Here is a 13,436-nt window from a genome sequence, read left to right as displayed (position 1 = left end):
ATCTCTGGGTGGACTCCAACCTCCAGCCAAGCACTTAACCGTCTGTACCTCTCAGGGACTCCATTATCTCCTCCAGTAAATGATAAACTCCCGAGGGCAAGGGCTATCACCACCTCACTGCCACAGTCACTGGTGCTCACAAAATAGCCAACAGAATAAAGGGATGAGAGAATGAATGAGAAAGAGAGAGCAACAGGGAGAATGACTGAAAGGTTATTGAAATAATCAAGGCAAGAAATGATGAAGACATAACCATATTTATGCAGCAGCAACAGGAATGGAGAGGAGTGGGCAGAAATGCCAGATAAGAATGGGGCGGACTCACAAAGCATTTGTTTCACGAAGATTGAGAATGCAGGATGAGGCAGAGGTTTGGGGTGGAGTTGAGGACTTCCGTTATGGACACACTGATTTGAAAGTACCCATGAAACTTCAAGGTCAAGACTTGTAGCAGGTAAGGTAAGATATCTGGAGTTCAGACAAGAGATCAGGGATATAGATTCAGGAGTTATCAGTGAATGGGTGGTTGTAAACACAGTAGAAGTGAACGAGCTGTCTTATACTGGAAGCATTTGTAGTGTGAGAAGAGTCCAGAGCAATGCAGAGACCTCCAGAGTGGTGGAAGAAGCGCTCATGAAGCTCTGCCTCTAATATGCTAAAATAATGTGGAATGAACAAGCAAGCTCCTGGAATCAGAGACTTCAGGAATCTATAAGAGTACTGGCAAAAAATAAACTAACTTAGTGCAATTCCTTCAGGATGGATAGGTGATGTGACTTCTCCAGAGTTACCAACTTAGTGAACTTCTACAGAAGCAGCCTGCTAATACCTCAGGTCTTGGCTTCTTACACCATAAGACTTGAAGGTAAGAAGATGAACTCTGATGTCCTTCCAGCAGTATGATTTCATGATTCTAATCAAGTTTCACTGTGTCTTCATTCAGGGTAAGTACACAAACCAAACAGAGCAATCTTCACCTTTTCAAACAGCAGGGCCAAAAAAATAAATAAAATAACTGAGAGAATAAATGAGCCTGAAATCTCGGAGTCTTCCTGCCATACTGAACAAATGGGAAAATACAGCTTGTTCATTTCTACTTAGGGATGCTAATGGTTCAGTTAAATTGACTTCTTTGAAGGAAAATTACTGTTAATAACCTTAATTTCCTCCTAGTCTCTTCCCCCAGGTACCTGACATTTTAGATAAAATATTTTCATAAAATATTAAAGGCAAAGGAATTATATCTTAGGTAACCAACTCCACATTGACAGACTTTATGAATCCCTTCTGTCTCTGCTGTCTACACCCTACACTTTTGGTTCTTCAGATAAATACACAGTTACCATTCTGTGCATTTCCCAAGAAACTCAATCCATTCCAAACGAAATTAAAATTAAAGAAGTTGTTACTCTAAAGCCCACAAATCTTACTGATACCAGCCATTGTAGGACTATAGAATATTCCCAACCTCAATTTAAACGTAATCCTTGTAGCTGCAGATTACTTTGCTTTGCTCAGCAAACTAGACCATAGCTTTCCACCTGGCCTAACTTCTCACCCATGCACACCTTTGCTCCAGGAGGGCAGGGCAGGTGGAGTTGCCATTTGCCTCCCCAGACCCCCACACCACCCTTCTTCGTCTGCTATATTTCCCAGAAGCCTGATCTGCATAGACCTCATCAAGCCTCCCTTGTCCTCTGGCTTGTCTGAGCTCAGCTAATGGAAGGTGCCATCCAGAGTTTAGGAGGCAGGAGGAGAGTGAGGTAGACGTATTTATTCTCTGCAGCCTCCTGCAAGGATATTACAGGCTGATTGTGTCCCTCTACAATGGGACAAGCTCGTCAGAAGGCCCTCTCCACACAGCTCCCTCTTCTGATTCTAGTCATCACTTACTCTCTTTGCCCCTTCCAAGCCTTGGAGTAAGAACAGCTCCCCACTGCTGCTAGGTCCGTGTTCTTCACTGGTGATGGTTATGTTCCCTATACCTGTCCACACCTTCTAAACCAAGAACCAAACCAGTTGCCATAGAGCTGATTCCGCTCATGGAGACCCCATGTGGGTCAGAGTGGAACTGTGCTCCATAGGGTTTTAAATGGCTTTGATCTTTCAGAAGCTGATCGTCAGGGCTTCCTTCCTACGTGCCTCTGGGTGGATTTGAACTATCAACCTTTTGGTTAGTAGCCGAGCGCTTAACTGTTAGCACCACCCAGAGACTCACGTCTTCTAGATGGTCCCTTTTTTAAGCCCTCCTCAAAGGGCTCAGTTTGCACAAGCCATCTGTTTATCAGCAGGGCTCTGAATGACACAGGGTTAAAGAGCTACCATAGGGTCGCTATGAGTCAGAATCGACGGCAACGGGTTTTTCAATGGTTAGGTGGTTCCCTCCATTGTGGCTTTCACAAACATTATCAAAGAAAATCATCTGTAAACTGTAAAATACTGTAACATTTAACATTTCTATGAGCAAAACCTAGTACAGACTTTCTTGAATATGCAAGATTTCAATGCCAAGGAAATATGACTGAATCTTACCATATTTCTACATTTCACAATGTGCTGTAGAAATAAACATACAGAAGGCATACAATCAGAATCTGAATGTCACTGCCAACCTAACCATAATTTTTCTTAAAAATGGGTATCTGGAGAAATGGATGAAAGAATGGAGTCCATCTTTGAAAACAGAAACAGTATCTCATTTTCCGGTTATTTATCCACATCAAGGTTCACTAACAGACTTACTTTAGGATGATTCCAAGTCTTTCCTGGGATGTCATAAAATTCTGAAACTAGTAATCCATTTGATATTATTGATAACAATTATATTTATCAAAATTGTTACTTCTGAAAAAAAGTTGGGAATCTGTGACACAGATTTTCTGAATTTCCCCCCAAAGTCTCTCTAAATGAAAATATAGTGTAGTTCCTAATCTATACCATACAGCCCTCTATGTATCATTTCTAAAGATAGAATTCCTCAGGAATCTATTAAATAATAAAACTCCATAAAAGAGATTTTTCTCTGAGCCTTCTTAATTCTCTAAACCAAACCCACTGCCGTTGAGTTGATTCCAACTCATAGCAACTCCACAGGGTTTCCAAGGATGTAAATCTCCACAGAAGCAGATTGCCACATCTTTCTCCCGCAGAGCTGCTGGTAGAAGGTAAAAGGGATTCTTAGATAATTGAGTATTTGAAAGTCTAAAGCTACAAGTGCCCCTGGACAGAATATTTAGCAATGAAATATACTTAAAGTTCCCAGGTCAGTATCAACCTCTGGTCTGTCTGCATAGGCTGTGCAGCACCTCACTTCTCTGAGTAAACATTCAAGATGGATCCTTATGACACAGCCCTGCTGTGAGGGGTCTAGTGTTTCTCAGCTAACCAAACTGATCAGAATACAGATTTTCAACTCCCTGATTCTACAAGACATTGCTTCACTAAAGAGTTTTAAAATTACTCCCTTAATTGGTAAATTCTTTTGATTAAGCATTATATTTTCAAGGAATTTTAAGGACACAGTGTCGCTGTGAGTTGGAATCAACTTGACGTCAATGGGGTTTTTAGACTATTTCTGACATGATTTCCTAGTGGACTGTATATAACTGAAATCTGACTGAATTAGTAAAGCAATATAACAATTTGGGACATGCTTCAATTACAGAATATGTTCAGCTGCATAATTTGAGGTTCCATGAGATAGAATTCCATGGGGGCCTTTCTAAAAGACATTTTGGCAATGCTCTCTTAAAATTGTAAATGTGCATACCCTTTTGACCACATAGTTTTATTTCTAGGAATTCAGCTACAAGAAATTCTCACACAAGTGCATGAAGATCTATGTACAAAAGGTCTTCAATGTTTCAGTTTGCAATAGTAAAAATTGCTGTTATTGTTAGGTGTCATCAAAGTTGATTGTATTCATTGCAACCCTGTGAGACAGAGCAGAATTGCTCCATAGGGTTTTCTTGGCTGTAATCTTTTTTTATTGATTGATTGATTGTATTTTAGATGAAAGTTTATAGAGCAAATTAGTTTCTCATTAAACAATTAATTCACGTACTGTTTTGTGACATTGGTTGCCATCCCCACAACATGTCAACACTCTCCCCTTCTAGATCTTGGGTTCCCTGTTACCAGCTTTCCTGTCCCCTCCTGCCTTCTCGTCCTTGCCCCTGGGCTGATGTGCCCATTTAGTCTCGTTTTGTTTTATGGGTCTGTCTAATCTTTGGCTGAAGGGTGAACCTCAGGAGTGACGTCTTAAAAGTGGTTCCAGGGCTATGCTTTCAGGGGACTTCTAGGTCAATTGGCATAACAAAGTTTTTTAAGAAAATGTTCTGCATCCCACTTTGGTGAGTGGCGTCTGGGGGTCTTAAAAGCTAGCGAGTGGCCATCTAAGATTCATCAATTGGTCCCAACCCACCTGGAATAAAGAAGAATGAAGAACACCATGGACACAAAGAAAGTATTAGCCCAAGAGATAGAAAGGCCCACATAAACCAGAGACTTCATCAGCCTGAGACCAGAAGAACTAGATGGTGCCTGGCTACCTCAATGACTGCCCTGACATGGAACACAACAGAGAGTCCCTGATAGAGCAGGAGAAAAGTGGGGTGCAGAAGTCAAATTCTAGTAGAAAGAGCAAACTTAATGGTTTAATTGAGACTGGAGGTACCCTGGAAGACGTGGCACCCAGGCTCTCTGCTAGCCCAAAACTAAAACCATTCCTGAGGCCAACTCTTCAGACAAATATTAGACTGGACTATGGGGCAGAAAATGATACTAGTGAAGAGTGTGCTTCTTAGCTCAAGTAGATACATGAGATTAAATGAGCAGCTCTCGTCCGGAGGTGAGATGAGAAGGCAGAGAGAGTCAGGAGCTGGTTGAATGGACACAGGAAATCCGGTGTACAAAGGAAGAGTGTGCTGTCACAGTATAGGGAGAGCAAATAGGATCACAAAACAACGTATGTATAAATTTTTGTATGAAAGACTAACTTGAATTGTAAACTTTCACTTAAAAGTGGGTCCAGGGGTCATATCTTCAGAGTTTCTCAAGTCTTTGTTGGACCAGTAAGTTTGGTCTTTTGTGTGTGTGTGTGTGTGTGTGTGTGTGTGTTAGAATTTTTCTACATTTTTCTCCAGCTTTGTCCAGGACACTCTATTATGATCCCTGTCAGAGCAGTTGGTGGTGGTATCTTTACTGTTATCTTTACGGAAGCAGATGACCAGGGCTTTCCCTTAATGACCCACCGGGTGGGTTCAAACCACTAACCTCTCAGTTAACAGGCAAATGCTCAACCATTTGCACCACCAGGATGAAATTTATTCAATGTTTGGAAATAACAAGATAACTAGTTTACTGAAAGGGAAAGATCTTCAAGATACAGTTAAATGGACAAAAGCAAGTCACTGAAAAATATATACAGTATGATAGTTTATGTGATAATAAGAAGCCGTGTATATGTATACACATACGTAAATGCATAGAAAGAGGAGTAGAAAGAAGGGCTCTAAACTGCTGCCAATTGCTATATCCAGGGATGGGTGTAGGTGGGAAAGGCGACTTTTCATTGTGTTCTCTATAATTCTGCATCATCATTTCGGTAAAAGCATATATAATTTTAAAAACCAATAAAAACAAAAAAATTATAACAACTTTAATTCTTTTAATGAGTTGATGTAGAAGAACATGTGTTACTATATCACAAGTGCCTTTTTTTTTTTTTTTACTGTTTTGATAAGTATATTTCAACATAATGGGTTTCCTTTGTTTATATACCAAAGAGAGGGCTTAGGTGATTTGTCCAACAGTTGTGTATCAGTAGATGCGAGAGAAATCCATCCTAGAGGGGCTTTGCTTTCCTTTGACCCAATGGTATCTTTCATTTAAGAGCCAAAACAAAAACAAGGGTTGTTAAATAGACTGCACTTTGAAATACTAACATACAGAAACAGACCCACATTCCATATGTCCAGGGCAAACATACTACACAACCAAAAAAACCTGTTGCTGTCGACTCGATTCCGACTCATAGCAACCCTATAGGACAGAGCAGAACTGCCCCATAGGGTTTCCAAGCAGCGGCTGGTAGATTCGAACTGCCGACCTTTTGGTTAGCAGCTGTAGCTGTTAACCACTGTGCCACCAGGGTTTCCAACATACTACATAGCAACTACCAAATAATGGGGAGAACGATTTTGGACTAGTTAGAGTTCAACCTGGTGATGAAGGCACGAGCAGCTCCATGTCCCCCATAAATGAAGTCATTTCTGCACATTTAGATTTTCTTATTTTAAAGAAACACTATGAAATAAGAGAGAAAACCATGACCTGCCTCCTTCAACTTTATATATTTGCTAACTTCTTAGAAAAATGACAGGCAGAGAGGGCAAAAGGCAGTAAGTCAGAATCTGGAATCTACGTGCACTGGAGATAAATGACCATTAACAGGCTTTCTAAGAAATTTAACAGCCAACAAACAAAATGCATGAACAAGGAAGATATCAGGCTTGAAGACAGAACGACTGACACCTCCCAGGACACAGTGTTTCCAAGCACTTATAGCTGACAGAAATCTCAAAATGAGAGTTCATGGGCTGAATTCGTGCCACAAACGTGTTTTGTCTGGCCCCCCATGGGCTCACGTATTTGATTTTAATTATTTCAAAATATTTTTAATTGAGGCAATTTCACATGAAAATAAACCTCCATTCTATGCTTCTCTTGAAAATGTCAAGGCACTATCAACCCCGAGCCCCATATCTGCCTGGTAGAAATGGGCCAGACCAGTACGGCAGCTGCTCCCTGTGGATGGGCCAAACCTCCCACCACTCCATAAGCTCTCACACCTAGACAGCTGTACTCAGGCATGTCACCTACCTGGTCCTTAGAGATACTGGAGCATGCAACATCCTGACTAAAACCATAAGGACCCTAACCAGGTAAAAATTGGCCCTCCAAAAAACTAAAATTATTTTTTTGACTACCCCTGGTAGCATTTAGCAACCTCCCTATTCCGATTTCTGGCCCATGCAGCTGCAGAACCAAAAAACTCATTGCCATCAAGTCGATTCCAACTCATAGTGACTCTACAGGATGGAGTATATATGGACGAAGTAGAGCTGCCCCATAGGGTTTCCAAGGAGCAGCTGGTAGATTCGAACTGCCAACTTCTTGGTTAGGGTTAGCAGCCAAGCTCTTTAACCACTGCACCACCAGGGGTCCACAGAAACAAAAGGACCTAGAATTAGATGAGGACAAGTGGCCTCATCCTTAACTTCCTATTTGAAATCCACATTGACAGCAGGGTTGCCAGAAGCTTATCTGTCTTAGCTCAGTCACTTTAAAAAACGGTCACAAAATTTTTTTATTGTAAAAAATCTTCCATCAGCACATACCTTTGAGGCAGGTAACACAGTAAGTTGTTGTTGTTAGCTGCCACTGAGTCAGCCCCCGACTCATGGCAACCCCATGCACAACGGAACGAGAAGCTGCCTAGTCTTGTGCCATACCCATGATCAGACACAGATCTGACCCTTGTGATCCACAGGGTTTTCACTGGTTGAATTTTGGAAGTAGATCACCAGGCCTTTCTTCCTAGTCTGTCTTAGTCTGCAAGCTCCACTGAAACCTGTTCAGCATCATAGTAACACGCAAGCCTCCAAAGACAGGTGGTGACTGTGCACGAGATGTACTGGCTGGGAATTGAGCCCAGGTCTCCCACATGAAAAGCCAGAATTCTGCCACCAAACCACCATTGGTGAGAAATTGGAGTTCTGGTGCCAGCCTACCTGGGTTTGAATCCGAACTCTAACTCTCTGGTGTGAGTAATTTAACCTTCCCAAGCCTCAGTTTCCCTAAATGTAAAATGGAAATAATATTAGCACTCACTAAAAAAGGCTGTTGGAAGGATTAAATGATGAAGCATGTTGTAAATGTCTGTTGTTTTATTACTGTTGTTATTATAATAGGATCACTATGAGTCAGAATGGACTAGAAGGCAACTTTTTTCTTTTTATATTATAATGTAGAGCAGAGAAACTGAGTACTCCTACGGGGCCCTGTGGGAAAACAGGAGCCATGGCTGTCACCTCCACCCCTCCCCCTAAACACTGGAGATTGCCAAATTCCTCTAGTGGATTCCTCTCTCCTCCCAGGCCTGAAGGGTTTAATATGGCCTTTTTAAAAGCCCAGCTGGGAGACACAGATATCCTGGAGATAGTGTCTGGCCCACTGTATTCTATTTCAAAACCCCAGAGTTACAGAATTTTGAAGCTCTTAAGGCTGAACTAATATTGGATCTGGTGAAGCCTATCAACCCTTCTCAACATAATATTTTTTAAAGCATAAAACTAAATACATAAGAGTACAACAGAAACCAATTATGTTGAAATACACTTATAAAAATAGGTTTAAAAAAAGGCACTTGTGATACAGTAACACACGTGCCTCTATATCAATGCATTAAATGCCAAGTTCTAATAACTGTCGTAAGTGTCAGCTGGAAATGAGTGAAAATAAAGATGTAATTTATTTCCCAGCTACGTTTGTGGACCTACCAAATTTCATCCTCCAACCTCTACGAGGTAGACCCAGGGTTAAGAACTCTTGTTTGCAGAGAGAGAGGGAAGTGTCAAATGTAAAAACTATCAGTCTATGATCTCTTCTCTCTGGATGAGCTACTTATAAAGAATTACTTCAGGTGACTTTCTTCCACCTATTTCTAAGGAAATAGCTACTCAATTCATTCAGTCAGGGAATCAAAGCATCCTATAATGATTCAGGAAGGAAACAATGCTTTAAGAAGGGCAACATATCTTACAGCAATGATTTGCCAAGCCCAGAGGTTGTTCAGCAGCTAGAGGTGGAATTTCCCAACCCTCAACACCCCAAGGAATCATGGGAGAAGGACTGTGAAGGAGACTCCAGTCAAGGGGATGAGATAACACTATCCTGAGGTCACCTGGTGTGCAGCGTTCTCATTGAAGGTTTTATAAGTAGTAGGTAAGAAAAGTGATCAGAGAAAAACATTCTTCTGATTTATATCCCTTTCAACTATTGTGATTTCATAACGAAAAGGAAAGAAAAAGTAGACGGAGTTCATACAGGAAAAATAAAAACTCTGCTGGTCATTCAATCCCTTGAACATAAGGGTATCCTAGTTGAGATGTGAAAGGCAGGGCATTATGACTTTCATCTCTTGTATGAACTTGGGTTATATCTTCAGCATATAAAAAGCATCTAAAGGCATGAGCTTCTAGGCATAGTCTCTTAGACAGTGAGGTCTGAGGGGCTGCAATTCAGTGAAATGGGCCTTGTGAATAAAGGTGATTCTGGGGTGATTTTTTTATTACAGGCTTAATTCTGACAAGGATAATGCAAATTTCTCATTCACCCACTCAGTAAGGCATCCTCACCCAGATCTACTTCCGCTGGGCATGAAATAAACTCTTTTTTATATTTGCTTAACTGAAGAATCACAGCCTCTGAACATGGAAAGGCTTTTTATCATTCTAAGGCACAAACAGGTAAAAAAAATATTACAACTTGAGTAAGCATTTCTATTCTAAAGACGGCTTTACCAAAAGAGAAACTATATTAAATAGAAAGGCAAATCCTAAGGAATGGAATAAAGACCTACACTAGGTTATTATATTTCTGGAATATGACAGGAAAATGAGAAACTGTGGGATGGGCAAAACCGAGAACTAAGGAGAGCCCTCACAAATACAGCTAACATTTGAACATCAACAGCAAAACCACAGAATTCCAGTGCTGCTGACCGTGACAGATGAAAAGCTACTGTATATTAATTTCTCGGTTCCTGGAGAAGTCTTTTTGACAGACGCTTATATGGCTTACAAGTCCTATTACAAGATAAAAAAGGTAAACTATTTTAGAAACTTCAGTCTGGACAAGAAATACCAACTGAGATCATTATAAGTATCTCCATTAGTCCTTGACCTAGTTCTGCATATCAAACACAGAAGTTCTTGATTTTACAGGACTCACTGTGATAATTTATTATAAACCTGGGTTGTCTGTGCTAATAAACACGTTCTTTCATCTTTACCTTACAAGTGGTCACAAGTGAAGGTAATTTAGTCAGAATCTGCAAAATAATTTTCAGTTTCAAATAATATTTGCTTCCCAAAAAATATCAGAGTTCACTATCAAGGGCATTCATGGAGAACATGAGAAATGTACAAACTTTCTTTCCTAATACTCTATTACCTAAATATTCTCAACATAAAAGTTTTCAATAAAAATTCAGATAAGCTCAGCAGCTAATTCCCATCGTGTTTTTTTTTTTTTTTTTTAAATACTCCACAAAGATTGTACATGAATTTTGATATTTGAGCTGGCTACGTCTGAAAAATTGAGGATGAAAATACAGACACAAAATCCAAAGCTAGCTTCACTTCAATCACAGCCTTTCGCAAATTCACATGGCAATGTGATCACTATGCATAATAGTTCATGGAAAACAACAAGGCAGTACTGATGCTCAATTTTACCTAGATTTAATCGCATCCTAGGAAAATACCATATTCATCTAGATTGCCAAATATAACTGTCCCATGTTGCCAAAATCAGCAGTATACATTAATCTAAAGACAGTTGGATATGTTCTTGGGAAAGACAAAACATCAGTACTACAGGCATTTGCCAGGTCTCTGCTGGGAACAAGTATTTCAAAGAGGTGAAGAGATTTCAAAAGTCTATTTTTGCAAAAGCTTTCTGGTAACACCTACCATTTCTTAAACTTCCATATTTCACTCTCATAAGGCAGAAACACACCATCTGAAGATGTTAGGGCATATGAGTACTTTAACATCACTCACCTTTTCAGGCACGCAAAAATAAAACTTAGAAAACTGAGTATTTCAGAACAAGGCTCTTCTGTGTGGGTGTGCATTTGTAAAATAACGGTAGAATGACTCCAACAGATGATCACCCAGTGATCAAATAGAGTCTCGGAAATTCTGTTTTGACAGTTACTTGTAGAACAGCGTTTTCACCAGAGATGAATTCAGAGCTGGGTAGTGATATATATCATCAAGGCTGAATTAAAACTAAGTTCAAACGGCTGAGTAATAATAGAGTTGAAGAGAAGTGTAATAGGTAATCTAATACATGATACGTACATGGTACCTTTAGATACGTTACATTCAAAAGGTTACTAGTTTTGGCAGCAGAAATTTCATTCACATAAAAATGCCAGTAAAAAATGTCCTTCCATTTAAAAAGTGAATTTTTATGAAAACAGGTAATCTCCCAAGATGGCAATCACTTATTAAACTTCTACAGTTCAAAAAGAAGATGGCATGATGGATCAATATGTCAGCTGAAAAATATGCAGGAGTGTCTTATGAAAAACACAGCACTCTAGATTTCATGATACCTGTAGCAGGGGATTAAACCACATGCCTCTGCTGAACTAGACTTTTGTTTCTCTGTATGATTCTGTAACTTAGGCCACTGAAGTTTGAGGAGTAACAAATATTAGGTTCTCACTTCAACCACATATTTTGAAACCAAGAATCTTGAAAAAACTAAAAGGATAAAGTTCATACTTTACACACACACACCCACACACACCATTTTTCTATTCTGAAGAGCACAGTTCTCCGATGCTGTCCTAACCTCTTTGTGGACTGCCCAGGTAAAGTCACCAGTGGCTTTTCCAAGTCTTGTTTACTTTACGAATCTGATTTTTCTTTGAAGGGGAAATTTAATTCTCTTTGAAGCTGTTACACAGCTGTCTATGTTTGGATGACAATTACCGCCAACCAAACAAAACTAAACAAATGCCCATAACTTACAGACCACCATGTATCACATTTAGGGTAAATAAATGGCAACTTTCCATGAATGTTTTGGTCAAAATTAAATTTAAATATGTGCTACAAAACAATAGCTAGATACTACGAGAGTTAAAAAAGAGAGAGGTTCTCTCCCAAATACATGCGTATTTATGGAAATATAATGAGTATATGCATTTCTGTCTAGAAAATGCTATTTTTATGATATTTTTATGATTCAAGATAAAGGTGCACACACACACTTTGAAACTGGAGAATTCCCTATCTCCATACTGGCGGCACGGTGGTTAAGGCGCTCGGCTTCTAACCAAAAGGTAGCAGTTGGAACTCACCAGCAGTTCCTAGGGAGAAAGCTGTGGCAGTCGGCTTCCGAAAAAATTTACAGTCTTGGAAACCCTATGGGGCAGTTCTACTCTGTCCTATACGGTCGTAATGAGTGGGAATCCACTGGACGGCAGTGGGTTTGGTTTTTGTATACAATAGTTTATACAGTCTATAGTCAGAAATAGTGTACTATAAAGCCATGGTCTAATTACTTAAGGAAAACCCAACTTTAAAATTCTGAAAATAAGGCTACTTTTAGTCTCTTTCATTTATATGCTTTTAGGAGGCCCAACACTGCTCCAACGAATGCAAACCTATCAGTGTTTCTTTAAGTGGAAATGTTCAATCATTTCTATTACTTTCCCAGAAGAGGTAAGAAGATCCACACGCATACACGTTTACATGCACTGCACGGTGCCAACTATTTTCAACGAAAAGAATCGTATACACGTCGAGCCAAGCTATTTCTAGCCGAGAAGCGGGTGAACGTCTGGACAGTCTGAAGAAACCAAGTAGGCGATGACTACAGGAGAACGGGACGGGTGACAGCGGAGTCCCCTGCCTCCCGCGCGCGCTGGACGCCTCGCACCCGGCACCTGCAAAGGGGCCCCGGCGGGGTATCCGGGCGCGCGCGCACGCGCGCGTCTGGAACGCACCCACGGGAAACAAACAAGCCCCGCGGGCCCGGGCAGGCGGGAGCATCCTAGGGAAAGACCCGAAATGTCTTCTCCTACCTGTCACTTTGCCTGGAGCTGCTGCCGGGGATGCGGACACGGCCGCCGCCTGGAGACCCAGTGTGTGTGCGCGCGTGTGTGTGTTTGTGTGTGAGTGCGCGCGGGTATGAGATCTTGTTTGCGGTGCAGCTCACTTACTGCTGCCGGCACCCCACCACCACCCCGCCGCTAAGAGCCGGCCGCCAAGCCCCTAACCGGCGCGCTCGGGTCCCGCCTCCCGCCCCCCCGCTCCGCTCCCCCCAGCCTCCGCACCTCCCGGGCGCGGGTTCTTACCTCAGCCGAGGGCGGAGGTCCCCTCTCTCCCTCGTTGGCGAGCCCACTGGGCAGCGCCGGCCCGCTCCGTCCGCCCGCCCGCCCGCCCGTCCGGGCCGCCGAGCCCACGCCTTCCCGACTCTCCCCTCCGAGACGCGACCTCAGATCAGACGTGGCGACCCGCTGAATTTAAGCATATCAGTCAGCGGAGGAAAAGAAACTAACCAGGATTCCCTCAGTAACGGCGAGTGAACAGGGAAGAGCCCAGCGCCGAATCCCCGGCCCGCGGTGGGGCGCG

At 41.6% G+C, this 13,436-nt stretch overlaps 1 protein-coding gene across 1 annotated transcript in view; it reads right to left on the bottom strand.

Annotated features, from left to right (window-relative positions):
- PLCB4 (phospholipase C beta 4) overlaps positions 1-12,995 on the bottom strand; it is a 423,663-nt gene extending 410,668 nt beyond the window's left edge. Inside the window, exon 1 of the mRNA XM_023737565.1 lies at positions 12,887-12,995. The gene's annotated coding sequence lies outside the window, so the exon portion shown is untranslated. The remainder of the gene's footprint in view (positions 1-12,886) is intronic.
- Positions 12,996-13,436: the final 441 nt, after the last annotated feature.

Source organism: Trichechus manatus, unplaced genomic scaffold (assembly GCF_000243295.1).
Source record: "Trichechus manatus latirostris isolate Lorelei unplaced genomic scaffold, TriManLat1.0 scaffold00104, whole genome shotgun sequence".
Taxonomy (NCBI): domain Eukaryota; kingdom Metazoa; phylum Chordata; class Mammalia; order Sirenia; family Trichechidae; genus Trichechus; species Trichechus manatus.
Note: the sequence above shows the minus strand (reverse complement) of the source record. Positions and strands in the feature narration are given on the sequence as shown.